The sequence below is a fragment of the Lactuca virosa genome, chromosome 4 (assembly GCF_052849685.1).
Source record: "Lactuca virosa cultivar CGN04683 chromosome 4, Lactuca_virosa_CGN04683_v6, whole genome shotgun sequence".
Lineage (NCBI taxonomy): Eukaryota > Viridiplantae > Streptophyta > Magnoliopsida > Asterales > Asteraceae > Lactuca > Lactuca virosa.
Genome location: NC_136429.1, coordinates 514759453 through 514776019, shown reverse-complemented (window position 1 = coordinate 514776019; position 16567 = coordinate 514759453).

Below are 16567 nucleotides of genomic sequence, written 5' to 3'. Positions count from 1 at the left end.
TCTGGAATTTAACTCTAAAAGACCTAATTCTAAGCGTTGCATCATACGATGAGAGGTCATTAGAACGTGACCCATCGGTCTATTGTGGTAATCGAAGAACTTATCCTAAGGTTGTAAGAAGAAGGAGTCTCCGATAATGATCGATATTGTGACATTAAGGTCATGATTAAAATTCTAACATGAGACAAAGAGCGGGTGGAAGATCGAGCACCGCTTGCAGTAAAGAGGACCAAGAGTTAGATAATCATTCGAAGAAACATAAAAGTTACGATTATTACCAACGATGAAGAGATAACGTATGGAGTCTTTATACAAGCCATGTTTTGTTGATGATTCTAGGACGTAATCATCCTAATGGGGAGATAATTGTAAGGCCCACAGATTCGGGCTAGTCAATTTAGAGACAATGAGCGTCAAAAATGACTTTTTGATGGAAGATTATTTAGAAGGATTAATCTTAGCCAAGTTATAGTATATGTCACAAGGTTTCTGTACATATAAATAACGCCGAAATCCGAGTTATAACGAAGAAGTTATGACTTGTCGAAGTTTTACGGCAAAACCGGCATGACACCGGGAATCGTAAAAAGTGAATTTACGATAAAATACTTTCTAGCCTTGGTAATCTAAACGAAAGTTGTAGTATATGTTAAACCGAGAGTGTGAATAAAAAGAACGTCCAAATCTGACTTCGTATGAGGAAGTTATGATTTTTCTAAGATTTAGCATAGTAGTGCACAACCCGAAATTCGAATTTTAGATCGGTCGATTTTTAACCAACACAATCTAAACGAGAATTGAAGATCTATTTAATAGGAGCTCAACGTGTGGATGAAACTTAGTCCCTACTCTTCAAGCGCGGCGAATTCGATACAGTTTTGTAAATCTGAGATAGAGTGAGAATTAGCCTACGGGATCTAAATGAAAGTTGTAGTACTCGTATATACCAACGTGTGGATATAAAGAACGTCGATAATAGAGCTCGTATGTGAAAGATATGGACGAAACTTAGTCCATACTCTTCGAGCGCGATAAATTCGATACAGTTTTGCAAATCGGAGATAGAATGAGAATTAGCCGACGAGGTCTAAATGAAAGTTGTAGTACTCGTAAATACCAACGAATGGATATAAAGAACGTAGAAAACGGAGCTCGTACGTGGAAGATACGGACGAAACTTAGGGCCTACTCTACGATAAAACCTCAATTAATAAGAGATGAACTCTTCATATTTTCTTCACACCATAAGCCTTTCTTTCTCTCTCTAACTTCTCTCTAGACTCCCAAAACCCCTCTAAATCCCTAGTAACCTCAAGTTGCTAGAGGAAAGACCCGGAGCGCCCGAAGGCTCCGAGAAAAAGAGATTTTCGACTCAGAAGCTCTGCTCTAGCGGAACCCGGTTTTTAGCAAAACCCGATGTAAGTGAGATACGCCTACTCTACTTTAAATATAGCTTATATTTAAATATAATATCGTTCTTATGAACGTAAAAATAAGATTTATCAGTGATTCAAAGTCGTTATACTTATTGATCTACTTACGGGGATGATGTTTAGGTTGTGATTTAGTGAGGTGCTTAAAGTGGGATTTCCAAGCAGTATACTTCGTATACCAAACGGACCCTACCTCTGATATGATCCCACCTGGTTGTTCCTTACTTGATAGATCATGAAGTAGACTCTGAGGTAATGACGAATCTAGACTAATAATTAGTCGCAATAAATATTAGACTAAAATCTAGTGGTAATAATACTAGGTTTCGTCAAAGGAAATTATATTGTTAAGAAGCGAAGCGCTGACCGAGTTTGGAATCATAACTTTAACAAGTGAGTGCATAGTTACTTTCATCTTACACATAGATATGAAGTATTTTATATAAATTACGTGCTATGTGTGCATATAACCTGTATACTTGCTATCTATGTTGGATGAACGATTTTATACATGTTTTAAATAATTTAAATTGTATATGTATTTTATATCTATGAATATGTTGGGTAAAACATGGGTAGATGAATGATGAGAGATGAAAGACGATATGAGTGAACATTGGCAGCTATAGACTTAGTGCCTAACAAATAACACTGGCAGCTAGGACTCAGTGCCTATTGAATAAACGTTGGTAGCAATGGACTTAATACCTATTAGATAAACATTGTTAGCTATGGACTTAGTACCTATTAGATAAACACTGGTAGCTATGGATTTAGTACCCGATGAATGAACTTTAGCAGCTATGGAATTAGTGCTTTACGAACGAGCATTGGCAGCTATGGACTTAGTGCCTGTCATATAAACCATGAAAGCAATGGACTTCGGAATGAACGAATGCAGGATAGATGACTCTTAGGGTAGACCTTAAGAGTAAGGAAGATAATGGGGATGGGTAATTGGGTTGATTGTTTGATGTTTAAACATAATAATTAAATTATTGTGGGTTGAAAACTCTATGTACTCACCAGGTTTCCCAACCTGGCCCACTCAAGCTTATTTGTATCACAGGTGTCGATATGAAGTTACATTACACTGAGACAGTAAAGAGATGTAGATCACTAGTGTAAATGAATGTAAGTTCTGTTTATGCTTATGTTTCTGTATTGACAATGACATCCCAAATGTTTTAAAATGAATAAAAATACATTTCTTTGGAAATGCTTTGATAACGTATTTATCATGTTTTACTGGGAACAAATTCCGCAACATTTTTATGAAAAGAAGTACTCTGATTTTTATAAATTATAAACAACATCGGTCTTTTATGGCCGTGAAAAATGGGGATGTCACAGTTGGTATCAGAGCATTAGTTTAAGCGAACTAGGAATTTGTAGGATTTCTAGACTTAAACTTAGAATGCTAAGCGATGATTGTGAGATGAGTGTCTACTATATTTTAGACACAAGCACTAGTTTATTTTAGGAAAGATGCCTAAAACGCTTTTATGTGCTATATGTTATTATTTGTTCGGATCTATGGTCTGTTGCCGACCGGATCTGGAAACTTTATTTGTTCAGATTTCTAAACGTTTAAATACGGTATTAGAACTGGCATGTAACTTTTCGGAGTGATGGGGAGGTTTACACGTCGATCATAAATAAAATCTTTCCTATCTTAATTCTCGTCATTTCACACCAAATGCCTAATTTGGTGTATAAGATCGAAATGGAAAGAACCCGAAGCGGAGCCGGAAACGCGAATGGAAATAAGAATCAACCCCCAGTGATTGAGCAAATACTTGTTGTGGTAGCCGCTCCTAAGCCAATCACTATGGCCGGAGTACAAGCGATGATCCAAATGATGTTGGATCGTCAAATGGAGGAGACCAGATGCTTACTTCAATAGAACCGATAGGAAGCTACAATACCGATCGTAAAACCTGAACTAGTCCCCGAGCAATCGGAGGAAGGGAACTACACCCTCCCTGTGAGTCAAGCTGGGACTCAAGGAGAATGAAGAAATGGCTCGGAGAGGGGAAACGACAAGGATGGGCGAATGTATAAGAAGTTCTTGAGTGCAAAACCACCGAGTCTCTTAGGAAGCCCGAAGCCTGTAGAGATTATGGACTGGATCTCCGAAATGGAGATGGAGTTTGAGAGTTGCGACTGTAGCAACAACCAGAAAACCGTCTTTGCGGTCACACAACTGCAGACCGGAGTCTTGAGCTGGTGGAAGTTATTGGCAGATACGATGCCCAAAGGAGAAGCAAGCAAGATGTCTTGGGAAGATTTTCTGGTGCAACTAAAAATGCAGTACTGCTCTGAGCAGGATCTACTAGAGATCAACAACGAGTTTCAGAACCTAAAGAAAGGAAGAATGAGCGTTACCAAGTACGCTGCAAGTTTTACGGAGAAAATGAAGCTTGTTCCTTACTTAGTTCCAACTGAACTCTCCAAGGTCAACAAGTTTGCCCATGGATTACCAGCGGACTTTGGTCCAATGGTCAAGCAAGCAACCACTTTGAAAGCCGCCATCTGGGCAGCCAAGAATGTTGAGACCCAAATAAGGGAAAAGGGTCTGGAAGAAGCTGAAGTTGGCGAGAAGAGGAAGCTTGAAGAATCCTCAAGACCTGATAAGAAAGGAAAGTTCCCGAAGTCTAATCCGGATAACCAAAGTTATAGAGCCAAGTGGTGTGAAAAGTGTAAGAAGAAGCACTTCGGAAGATGCGATGGAGAAGTAACCTATTACAAGTGTGGGAGGATCGGTCACTATTCCAAGGATTGTACACAAAATGATAAGGTATGCTACGGATTCGGAAGCAAGGGGCACATGTCTAGAGACTGCCCAAAGAAAAATTAAGTAGCAAGGCCAGAGGCACCGCCAAAGCCAAGGGCATTCCACATGATCCTCGACGAAGCAGATAACAACGAGAGGAATCAAGGATGAGGACTTCTTATCTCAAGATCGAGTTATGCAGTGGCCATAGTATCGTATGGTGTAGCCTAATAGAAGCATAGTCTAGGGTGAAGTTGAACACCTATGTAATTGTTTCAACGAATAATATAAAACCTTCGTTTTGTTATCTGGTGTGTTAAGTTGTTATGTGACTTTCTTGAATGGTGACTTGGAAAAACTGTGCGACAATACTTGGGACGAGTATGAGTAGGTGTAAATGGTAGTAGAGGCCTATACTACCGGAAGCACAGGACACACACTTGGATCAGGGAAAGTCACAAGGTTACCAAGAAGCTAGTAATTGATTCCATTATGTTCAAGTAAGTCGTTACCATCATTTCGGTAATAACTAAGAAGATGACTATTATTCCGACCCGACTGGTCATATCATATCGAGTCCGACTAAGATATGTATTCTACGTGGTTCAGAGATCCAAGTTAGATGTAGCATCTGACTTAAGCCGGAAGATTGAAATAAAAGATAATCAAAGCGATCAGTAGAGGTATCGCGATAGCTGCTTGTAGCTAGAAATGCTACCTTTTACGATGTGATTAGAACATGAAGGAAGGTATAGTTTGTTCCGAAATTTGACTCTAAAGACCTAATTCTAAGCGTTGCATCATACGATGAGAGGTCATTAGAACGTGACCCATCGGTCTATTGTGGTAATCAAAGAACTTATCCTAAGGTTGTAAGAAGAAGGAGTCTCCGATAATGATCGATATTGTGACATTAAGGTCATGATTAAAAGTCTAACATGAGACAAAGAGCGGGTGCAAGATCGAGCACTGCTTGCAGTAAAGAAGACCAAGAGTTTGATAATCATTCGAAGAAACATAAAAGTTACGATTATTACCAACGATGAAGAGATAACGTATGGAGTCATTATACAAGCCCTGTTTTGTTGATGATTCTAGGACGTAATCATCCTAATGGGGAGATAATTGTAAGGCCCACAGATTCGGGGTAGTCAATTTAGAGACAATGAGCGTCAAAAATGACTTTTTGATGGAAGATTATTTAGAAGGATTAATCTTAGCCAAGTTATAGTATATGTCACAAGGTTTCTGTACATATAAATAACGCCGAAATCCGAGTTATAACGAAGAAGTTATGACTTGTCGAAGTTTTACGGCAAAACCGGCATGACACCGGGAATCGTAAAAAGTGAATTTACGATAAAATACTTTCTAGCCTTAGTAATCTAAACGAAAGTTGTAGTATATGTTAAACCGAGAGTGTGAATAAAAAGAACGTCCAAATCTGACTTCGTATGAGGAAGTTATGATTTTTCTAAGATTTAGCATAGCAGTGCACAACCCGAAATTCGAATTTTAGATCGGTCAATTTTTAACCAAAAGAGTCTAAACGAGAATTGAAGATCTATTTAATAGGAGCTCAACATGTGGATGAAACTTAGTCCCTACTCTTCAAGCGCGGTGAATTCGATACAGTTTTGTAAATCTGAGATAGAGTGAGAATTAGCCGACGGGATCTAAATGAAAGTTGTAGTACTTGTAAATATCAACGCGTGGATATAAAGAACGTCAATAATAGAGCTCGTATGCGAAAGATATGGACGAAACTTAGTCCATACTCTTCGAGCGCGATAAATTCGATACAGTTTTGCAAATCGGAGATAGAATGAGAATTAGCCGACGAGGTCTAAATGAAAGTTGTAGTACTCGTAAATACCAACGAATGGATATAAAGAACGTAGAAAACGGAGCTTGTACGCGGAAGATACGGACGAAACTTAGGGCCTACTCTACGATAAAACCTCTATTAATAAGAGATGAACTCTTCATATTTTCTTCACACCATAAGCCTTTCTTTCTCTCTCTAACTTCTCTCTAGACTCCCAAAACCCCTCTAAATCCCTAGTAACCTCAAGTTGCTAGAGGAAAGACCCGGAGCGCCCGAAGGCTCCGAGAAAAAGAGCTTTTCGACTCAGAAGCTCTGCTCTAGCGGAACCCGGTTTTTAGCAAAACCCGATGTAAGTGAGATACGCCTACTCTACTTTAAATATAGCTTATATTTAAATATAATATCGTTCTTATGAACGTAAAAATAAGATTTATCAGTGATTCAAAGTCGTTATACTGATTGATCTACTTACGGGGATGATGTCTAGGCTGTGATTTAGTGAGGTGCTTAAAGTGGGATTTCCAAACAGTATACTTCGTATACCAAACGGACCCTACCTCTGATATGATCCCACCTGGTTGTTCCTTACTTGATAGATCATGAAGTAGACTCTGAGGTAATGACGAATCTAGACTAATAATTAGTCGCAATAAATATTAGACTAAAATCTAGTGGTAATGATACTAGGTTTCATCAAAGGAAATTATATTGTTAAGAAGCGAAGCGCTGACCGAGTTTGGAATCATAACTTTAACAAGTGAGTGCATAGTTACTTTCATCTTACACATAGATATGAAGTATTTTATATAAATTACGTGCTATGTGTGCATATAACCTGTATACTTGCTATCTATGTTGGATGAACGATTTTATACATGTTTTAAATAATTTAAATTGTATATGTATTTTATATCTACGAATATGTTGGGTAAAACATAGGTAGATGAATGATATGAGATGAAAGACGATATGAGTGAACATTGGCAGCTATAGACTTAGTGCCTAACAAATAACACTGGCAGCTAGGACTCAGTGCCTATTGAATAAACGTTGGTAGCAATGGACTTAATACCTATTAGATAAACATTGTTAGCTATGGACTTAGTACCTATTAGATAAACACTGGTAGCTATGGATTTAGTACCCGATGAATGAACTTTAGCAGCTATGGAATTAGTGCTTTACGAACGAGCATTGGCAGCTATGGACTTAGTGCCTGTCATATAAACCATGAAAGCAATGGACTTCGGAATGAACGAATGCAGGATAGATGACTCTTAGGGTAGACCTTAAGAGTAAGGAAGATAATGGGGATGGGTAATTGGGTTGATTGTTTGATGTTTAAACATAATAATTAAATTATTGTGGGTTGAAAACTCTATGTACTCACCAGGTTTCCCAACCTGGCCCACTCAAGCTTATTTGTATCACAGGTGTCGATATGAAGTTACATTACACTGAGAGAGTAAAGAGATGTAGATCACTAGTGTAAATGAATGTAAGTTCTGTTTATGCTTATGTTTCTGTATTGACAATGACATCCCAAATGTTTTAAAATGAATAAAAATACATTTCTTTGGAAATGCTTTGATAACGTATTTATCATGTTTTACTGGGAACAAATTCCGCAACATTTTTATCAAAAGAAGTACTCTGATTTTTATAAATTATAAACAAAATCGGTCTTTTATGGCTGTGAAAAATGGGGATGTCACAGTATACAATTTTAAAAGCGTTCACTTAGCAGTTACTAATACCAATAATCATTCTCATTCTAGCATGGCATCCAATATTCCCAAGGCTATAAGCACCTCATATCAGGCCAATCTATCGTTGACTACTCACCACTATCATGCAAGTCTACAAGCTCATACAACATATAAAGGCATCTCTCCTAGCCCTGACTAGCAGGCGATTAACAGATTCATAAATCAACTCGTAACAGATAACATATATGGGTATTCTGGGAAAACTCACTTGAGCTCGGCCGATTGCATGCACCACACCCTTTTCTTATCTTAGAAAGTTCTTTCCTTGAAAACATTTTTCTTTTTGAAAACTTTACAGAACCTCAGTTTGAGTTCAGACACACGCGAAAGAATGTCCGAATCCCTCAAACCAAGGCTCTGATACCAACTTGTAATGACCCAAAAATCAAGGGTAAAAATTTCATTTTTCATTATGGTTAAAACACATATATCTTTTAAATCCAGGCTTCCCAAAAACATTGCTATTTAAAAACATTTATCAGAGTTCATCCCAAAATCAAATATTACGGAAAACACGGGTGTGTACGCTGCGATCAAGCTGGGCCCTTCATTTCCAAACCGATGATACCTGAAACCATAAACAAAACTGTAAGCACGAAGCTTAGTGAGTTCCCCAGAGCATACCCCACATAATCACATAAACCATATCAATCGCATAACCATGCATATACACATACAAGGCTGCCATGAAAACCTTCCAAGGTCATATACACATAATCACATAAATCATATCAACTACACAAGCTATGCACATAAACATATAGGGAAGCCATGGAAACCCTCCAATGTCTTACTCCAGGTGCCATAGGAACCCCTTCATGATCTTAGCCTACTGCCATGGGAATCCCCACATGGTCTTACCGTGGAACGCCATAGGAACCCCCACATGGTCTTATATCCAACTGCCCCGGGAACCCCCCCCCCCCCCCGGGGTCATCCATGAAAGTATCACGAAGACAGCTAACATATCAAATACCACACAATCAACTAGCATACCACATATATAACTTCTTGCCATGGGAACCTGAAACATCCCAAAAACACAGTCTGAAAATTTCGTTTTAAATCAGTAATAAAACCATAGTCATCATACGTCGTAGAAAAATCACAACAATGTATCTCAGAATAATATAACAACTGTCATGTATATCAGAGTATAAACATCCCAGGCTGAACAAATGGTGTGTGCACTGCAATCTTTCCGAGCTCCTCTTTTGAAAACTGAGTACCTGAAACCAAAACTGAAAACTGTAAGCACGAAGCTTAGTGAGTCTCCCCCAACTACCACATACCATACAATAACACATAAAGCACATACTGGGCCTCGCCCACTGCATCAGACCGAAGTCCGGAAACTGCATCGGACCGAAGTCCGGAACTAACCAGGGCTTTGCCCTCTGCATCGGACCGAAGTCCGGAAACTGCATCGGACCGAAGTCTGGAACTAACCAGGGCCTTGCCCTCTGCATCGGACCGAAGTCCAGAAACTGCATCGGACCGAAGTCCGGAACTAACCAGGGCCTTGCCCTCTGCATCGGACCGAAGTCCGGAAACTGACTGAACATAGCATAGCATAATCATAACTACTAGCATAAACACATATACTGCATATTGCATCGGACCGAAGTCCGGAACACATAACACAAAGTCATGCTTGAAATCACAAAGACATCGAGCACACTGAACTCACTGCATCGGAACGAAGTCCGAAACTGACTGAACATAGCATAACATGATCATGGCATATAATATGAACACATATACTGCATAATGCATCGGACCATACTCCGGAACACATAACGCATACCATGCTTGTATCACAAAGACACCAAGCATACTGAACTACTGCATCGGACTGAAGTCCGGAACTACTGCTAACTTAAACGGGCCGGCATTGTGGTCGTAGACCCGTTCCTAGTGAAAGGAAACTCACCTCACACTGCTGAAGTCCCGCTGACAGAACCATAGCTGCTCGATGACAGATTTTCGATCTGTCAATATCAAAACAACACCCAATTAATAATTGGGTTCCAACTCATAATCATAAATCCAAACTTGGGTAAAAGACTACTTTACCCTTATCTTATCTTGACTCAAGCCCAAGGCCCGATCCAAAGGCCCAAAAAGTCTAATAATGGACCAAGGCCCAACTATGGCCCAATTTTCCAAATTAGGCCCAAACCTTTACATGGTCCTAAGTAAAGGCCCAACTACTTAGTCTAGTCCAAACATTTGGCATTTCTAATGGCCCAATATCATATAATCATTAAGGCCCAAACTATGGCCCATGTATGGCCCAATTCTTTTTCAAACTAAATCCAAAATTTACCTTTTTGGCCCTTGCTTCTAAACTTCCTTTCAAATTAAATCCTTAATTTACTAAACAGCCCTCGACCTGCAAAATTCTTTACAAACTAATCCGGAATTACACTTTTAACCCCTGACTACTGAAATTGTGACAATCAGCTTCTCGAAATCACACCTCGCTATATAATTATTGATTTTAGGCTACGAGTCATTCATTAATTTATTAAATGAACAGGGCGTTACAAAACCCCCGCATGGTCTTCACATAAATACAAAATGTATCAGTAGCACATCCGCAATAATCATCACAACTAGATAAATGGGTCGGCCTTGGTGCCTTAGACCCATTGGTATGATGAGGAGACTCACCTCACACTGCTGAAGTCCCGCGGATAAAACTCTAGCTGCTGGTTGACAGATTCCCGAACTGTCAATCATCAAAACGACACCTAATTAATAATTGGGTTCCAGTACATAACCATAACTCCATGTTTGGGGTATAAAGACAATTTTACCCTTAATCTAACATGGTCCAAAACCAAGGTCCAAACACGTACTTTGAAGGCCCAAAAGCCAAACAATGAACCAAAGCCCAACATATGGCCCAATTTTCCAAATTGGGCCCAAACCTCTACATGTTCTTTTCTTATGGCCCAACTATTTACTCTAATCCAAACATTTGGCATTCTAATGGTCCAATATCTCATAATCATCAAGGTCCAATTATGGCCCACCTTTGGCCCAATTTTCCAAATTGGGCCCAAGCCTTTCCAATGGGCCTTATCCTAGAGCCTAATAATTTCCTTAGTCCATAAACTTGTTCCCATTTGGCCCACGAAGGCCCACAGCAGCCCAGCCCAAGAAATGGCCCAACAAGAACCCAAACCCAATTAGGGTTTTTCACATAAAATGACGATTAGCGTTAAATGTTCCTACTTAACCCATTAGGGACTTAATCCACTAAGTCCACCACTCCACTAGTCCAAACATACAATATGGTCGGGTGTAATTCATAATTCCAAATCCAACGGTCCAAACAAGGGTCCCAACTAATCCAAAATACACATTCCCAAAATTAAGGTTTTCTAAACCCTAATTAGGGTTTCCAACCCAATCGTGTGCCATTTAGTCAAATAGTTAGGTTTTTAGGTCAATTAGGGTTTCATTAGGTTAATTAGGGTTACATAAGTCGGGCACCACCCACTAACACCTCGGGTAGTGGTGGTCAACGGTGGCTCACGGCGGCGGCCACCACCTCGTGGTGGTGGTTATGTTTTTTGGCTAAAAATATCCAAGCATCCCAAGATAACAATCACACACACAAAAGCACCCAGCCATCCAAGGTGGCGGCTGGTGGCAGTAAAATGGTGGCGTGAGGTGGCAACCACCACCTCACGGCGGTGACGGGTTGTTTCCTTGAATAATCCGGCCATACAATACATTTTACATCGCAATATCCAAATAAACACACACACACACGCACACACCCAGCCACCCTTGTGGTGGCAGGCGGTGGTTGGAGGTGACAGCCACCACCTCACGGTGGTGGTAGTGGCTTTTCTCCTGAAATTCGGCCAAGTAACCACACGCCCACAAACTGAAACACGGACACAATACACGTCTTTTGCTCGGAAATGAACACAACCACCCACCTCACGGTGGCATACGGAGACGGCATCGACACTGGAAGGCGGCCACAGCAGTGGCTAATGGCGGTAATGAGCGCGAAAGGGTGGCGACAGAATGCAGTGGATGGAAGAAAACTGCTTGCGGCAATGCAACAGTGGAAGGAGGTTATGTAGCAGCAACGATCCGGAGAAGAGGGAGGTTCCGCGATGACAACAGCCACGTTCCAGCTCTTTCGGCTTCTCCCAACAGCCACAGTGTTCCTTCCCGTCGGTCCTCGATCTTCGCCGGCAGCAGATGCAACAGTGGTGGTGGATGTTCCGGTGCTTCTCGGCGGTTGACGACGGTGCTCCAGCTTCAACAGGTAGGAAGGCGGCGCCGAAGATCGTAGGAAGGAGGGTGGCGGCTGGATGAACCTGTTAGGGTTAGGGTTAGTATGGTTGAGCAAGGTGACGGTTTTAATACATGTTCATATAAACTTCTTGTCAAATGTACACCTTTGGTCCTTCATTCCTAATTTATTTTTGATTGAGCTCCATAAGTTACCATATAGCCCATCCATGACAAATTCTTTTCAACTTAGGTACATAATTTACCATTCGGCCCTCCACATTCCAAAATCTATTCAATATAAGTCCAAATGATACCAAACACCCCCTGACTTCTGAAAATCTTTACAAAATAAATCCTGGAATTACACTTTAACCCTCGAAAATCCAATTTATAACATTTGGCTCCCCGAAACCGACTCTCTGCTAAATATTATTGATTTTGCTATAAACAAATATTAAAAATTACATCTCGGGGCTTTAGAGTTTATTATTTATTTAATTAATTTTAAACGGAATGTTACATGATAATGATCACCTGCCTTGATATGTTTCATTGATTTTAATCTGAGATTACAAAGATTATGAAAATAATATGAGTACAAGTGTAATGGTAGAGCTAATTTTCCGTGGTGTGCTATTTACAAGTGTTATTTATTGTCTAAGTTAATCAACGAGAAGTCCGAGATTTCCAGGATCCTCCTTGAACAGATATTTCCACGTTATTTAACTTAGTATCCTCGGATCTTAAGCTTGGTTGGAGTGACTTTACGTTGACAATGAGTCTTGTGTTGACTAATTCTCCACATGTGAGAAAAATAAAGAAAAATATAGCCATTATAAGTGTAAGGAAATATTAATGGTAATAATCAGGATCCTGGGATGTGTTTAAGGATCCTGAGGCTTCAGAAATATTTAAGGATCCTGAATACGATTCAAGGATCCTGCCCCTTACATATATCAGAGTATTGATATCGCAATAATTATACATATATTTCGAGCGATATTTATGTATTTTTAGCTATATTTTGGTATGATTTAAGATAAAAGGTACTTATAAAGTTTGAAATTCCATTTTACAGCTAAAAATCATTTCTGAAGAAAAAGGAGAAGAAAATGTGCAAAAATCCGCAAAAAGAAGTGAAAGAAAGTACACGAAGAAAAACGAGATCAAAAAGTCAAAGAATTCAAAGATAGCCACGTTGGAAAGACGAGAAAACAAAATAAAAATATAAAAAGAATTTAAATTAATTAATGAGGTTTAATTAAAATAAATTATTGGGAATTAATTATTTAATTTCTAAATAATTTATATTAATTAAATTAATTTAATTAAATTTAAATTGCAAAAGAAAAAAACAAGAAGAAAAAAAATAGAAAAGAAACAAAAATTGAGCCCAAACTCGGAACTAGCCCAAAACCCGGAGCCCAAAACCCGAAGCCCTGATCCATTCTCGCGACCCAGATCCGGAAGATCCGAGCCCGATCCGATGTCCGCCCCGCGATCCACTTCCCCTCACAGACTAACCCGATATTTCCGATCCATACCCGGCTCCGACCCGGGTTGGATCCGCGCTTTTTTTCCACTGGTGACGTCATAAATGACGTCATCGATCCGATCCATGAACAGACTTCGATCCAGGCTCCGACCCGACTCCGATTCGTTTCCTCTCACATAAAGTCCGCGTGTCGACCCGTTCCGACCCGGTTTCCGACCCAGAATTCGATCCGGTACTGTTCAATAGCTAAACGACGTCGTTTTATGCTCCAGATTTGCCAATTCCGATTCCATTCCATTTTTAACCATTTTTTCTCCACTTTTTCCTATTTTAAACCCATTCCTTTCCAACCAATACTCAATAATTCACCACCTTTAAACTTTCCAACCTTTTATTCCCATCTTTTTATTTCTTTTGAATTCTTTTTCATTAGATCCAATCTCAATTTATTTCTTTTTGGTATTTAATTCTTCCAATTTTTACTATAAATACCACCATTTTTCACCAAAAAAAGAAGAGGAAAAAGAAAAGAGAAGACATTGCAATTATGCATTTTGATACACAAATTTCTTCCAACCTTTGAACCAATTTTCTACAATTGGGGATTCAAGAGTCAAAGAGCTAAGGAATTGAAGATTGCAGTGGCATTAGGGACTACATCGGGTTTGTTTTATCGAAATGTTTAACATTCTCAATATGTTTTCTATGTATGTTGTAACTTTAATTATGGGCTAAATTCCTTTTGCTTTCACTTGGATAATGAAACCTTGAAAATATGATTTGATTTATATTATTCGGATATTAATTGTTATTTATTTTATCATGCATATTTGATCATTTATTTTACATGTTGAATTTTTTTGTAATTAATTTTCCTATAACTAAGTTAATATTTTTAAACGATCACTTTAAATATATTATCTTGAATCATAAATTTTTCATGACCATTGATATTTATGACTAGTAATGAACAAAATACTAGGATTAGGCAAAATAAAATACTAAAAATTTAACATGTATATTTTATATCGTATGACCAACTTACGATTCCTATTAGTTTTACTACCACTAAAATTAATAGTTTGATCAAATGTTTGCATGATACGAATTAATTATTGTTAATAAAAATTGTTAATTGCATGACAATTGTTTTTAATTATTTTTATTATAAAAAGGGTAAAAAATCTAGATCATGATTTTTAACCAATTTTAGAAATCGGTAAATAACTAATAATATCCATTGCACTTAATATAAATCATTCATTACTAAAGGTGGAATTAAATCTAAGTGAAAGCATCCTTATCATTCTTGATTCTTAAAAACCAATTCTTGTTCTATATTTGTTTTTACACTTTAATCGTTAAAATTCTCACTATTTGTCTCGTTACTAAAAATTCCCCCAAGTTACTTATCTTTTAAGTTAATTAGCGACAAATAGTCTAAACGTAAATCATACTCGTTTCCCCAAGTGTTCGACATCCGTTCTTACCATTGCTATATTACAATTACAATTAGGTACACTTGCCTAAGTCGTGTAGTAAATTCTAGCATCGGTAATTTCGACCTTATAAATTTAAAACTAGAGTGAATTTTTACACATCAGTATCCTAAAATCATAAATCATATGAAAGTCCAGGATGATGTGCACGATCAATCCTTCTCCTTGACCCTGTCCTCTTAAGTACCTGAAACCATAAAATCAAACTGTAAGTCAAAGCTTAGTGAATTCCCCTAAAATATCACATGCATTAAGATAGATAACACATGTAATGGTTCTAATCAATCATTGGATTGGAATGTCTCTTCCCAATCAGTCATCGGACTGGAATGCCAACATGCAACGGGTCCAATCAGTCCTTGGACTGGGATACCCGGGCCTAGTCAGTCATCAGACTGCAATGCCCGGGTTTGTTAGCTTACACACATAGCAGTAAAGCCTCAACCCAATCATACTATGGTGACATATGCAATAGATCACACATATAACAGCGAACAAATAATCGTGTGGATCTAATAGATCACTATAGTATAAAAACATCCTATATACTAGGATACATAAGCTAGTGGGCCGGCATTGGTGCCTTTGACCCACAATGTAACACCCCGATTTCTTGGATGCGGAACTTGAGAATTTTATTCACATTATAGGACCTACTCGACAAGTTGGTTGGTCCCAACTCGTCGTGTAGGAGTTGAGATGTCCGTGTGATTCTTAGATTCTACTCGACGAGTTGGAGGACCCCAACTCGATGAGTAGGAGTTGAGTATGAAAACCCTAATTTTCAGGGTTTGTACCCTATTTAAAGGACCTTAAGCCTTCATTTCCGCCTCCCTTATCACCTTAACGCACTGAGGGAAACCCTAATCGATCTGTATTCATCTATGTGTGTGAGAGAGAGAGAGAGGCTAAGATTGAATGTTCTAGTGCATTTTTGGAAGGAGATTGAGGAGCAAAAGGCTAGGAACGAGAAAAAGCCCTTGGATCCAGTGTTCTTTCAGTGCTAGATGCTATTTGGAGGTAAAAATCTATCACCTTGATCATTGTTTGGTTAGATCTCTTCACTAGGGAGTTTATGGCCATTTCCATCTTTTCTTTGGGTCCATAAGTTGTTTGAGCTTTCCATGGAGTTGATACTTCATATTTGGACAGTATTAGGTCCCTTGAGCCTAAAGATTCAATCTTTATCAAGCTATTGGCCAGCTTTCATGCATTAAACCCTCTATAGAGCTTGTTTTGGCATTTTGAGCCCTAGATGCCATGCATGGACGTAAAGCTTGCAGCTTTACGTGATACTTCAGCCTTAGAAGGCTAGATCTAGAGTATGGGGCCTTAATTCTGCTTAAAAACATATGAATAAGAGAATAGACTAAAGGGACTCGACGAGTTGATGAGCCAACTTGACGAGTTGGTTAGAGTTTTTCCTCGATAGACTGGACGCGTTACAACTCGGCGAGTTGATGAGACAACTCGACGAGTTGAGTGGAGCTTTCCCATTTTT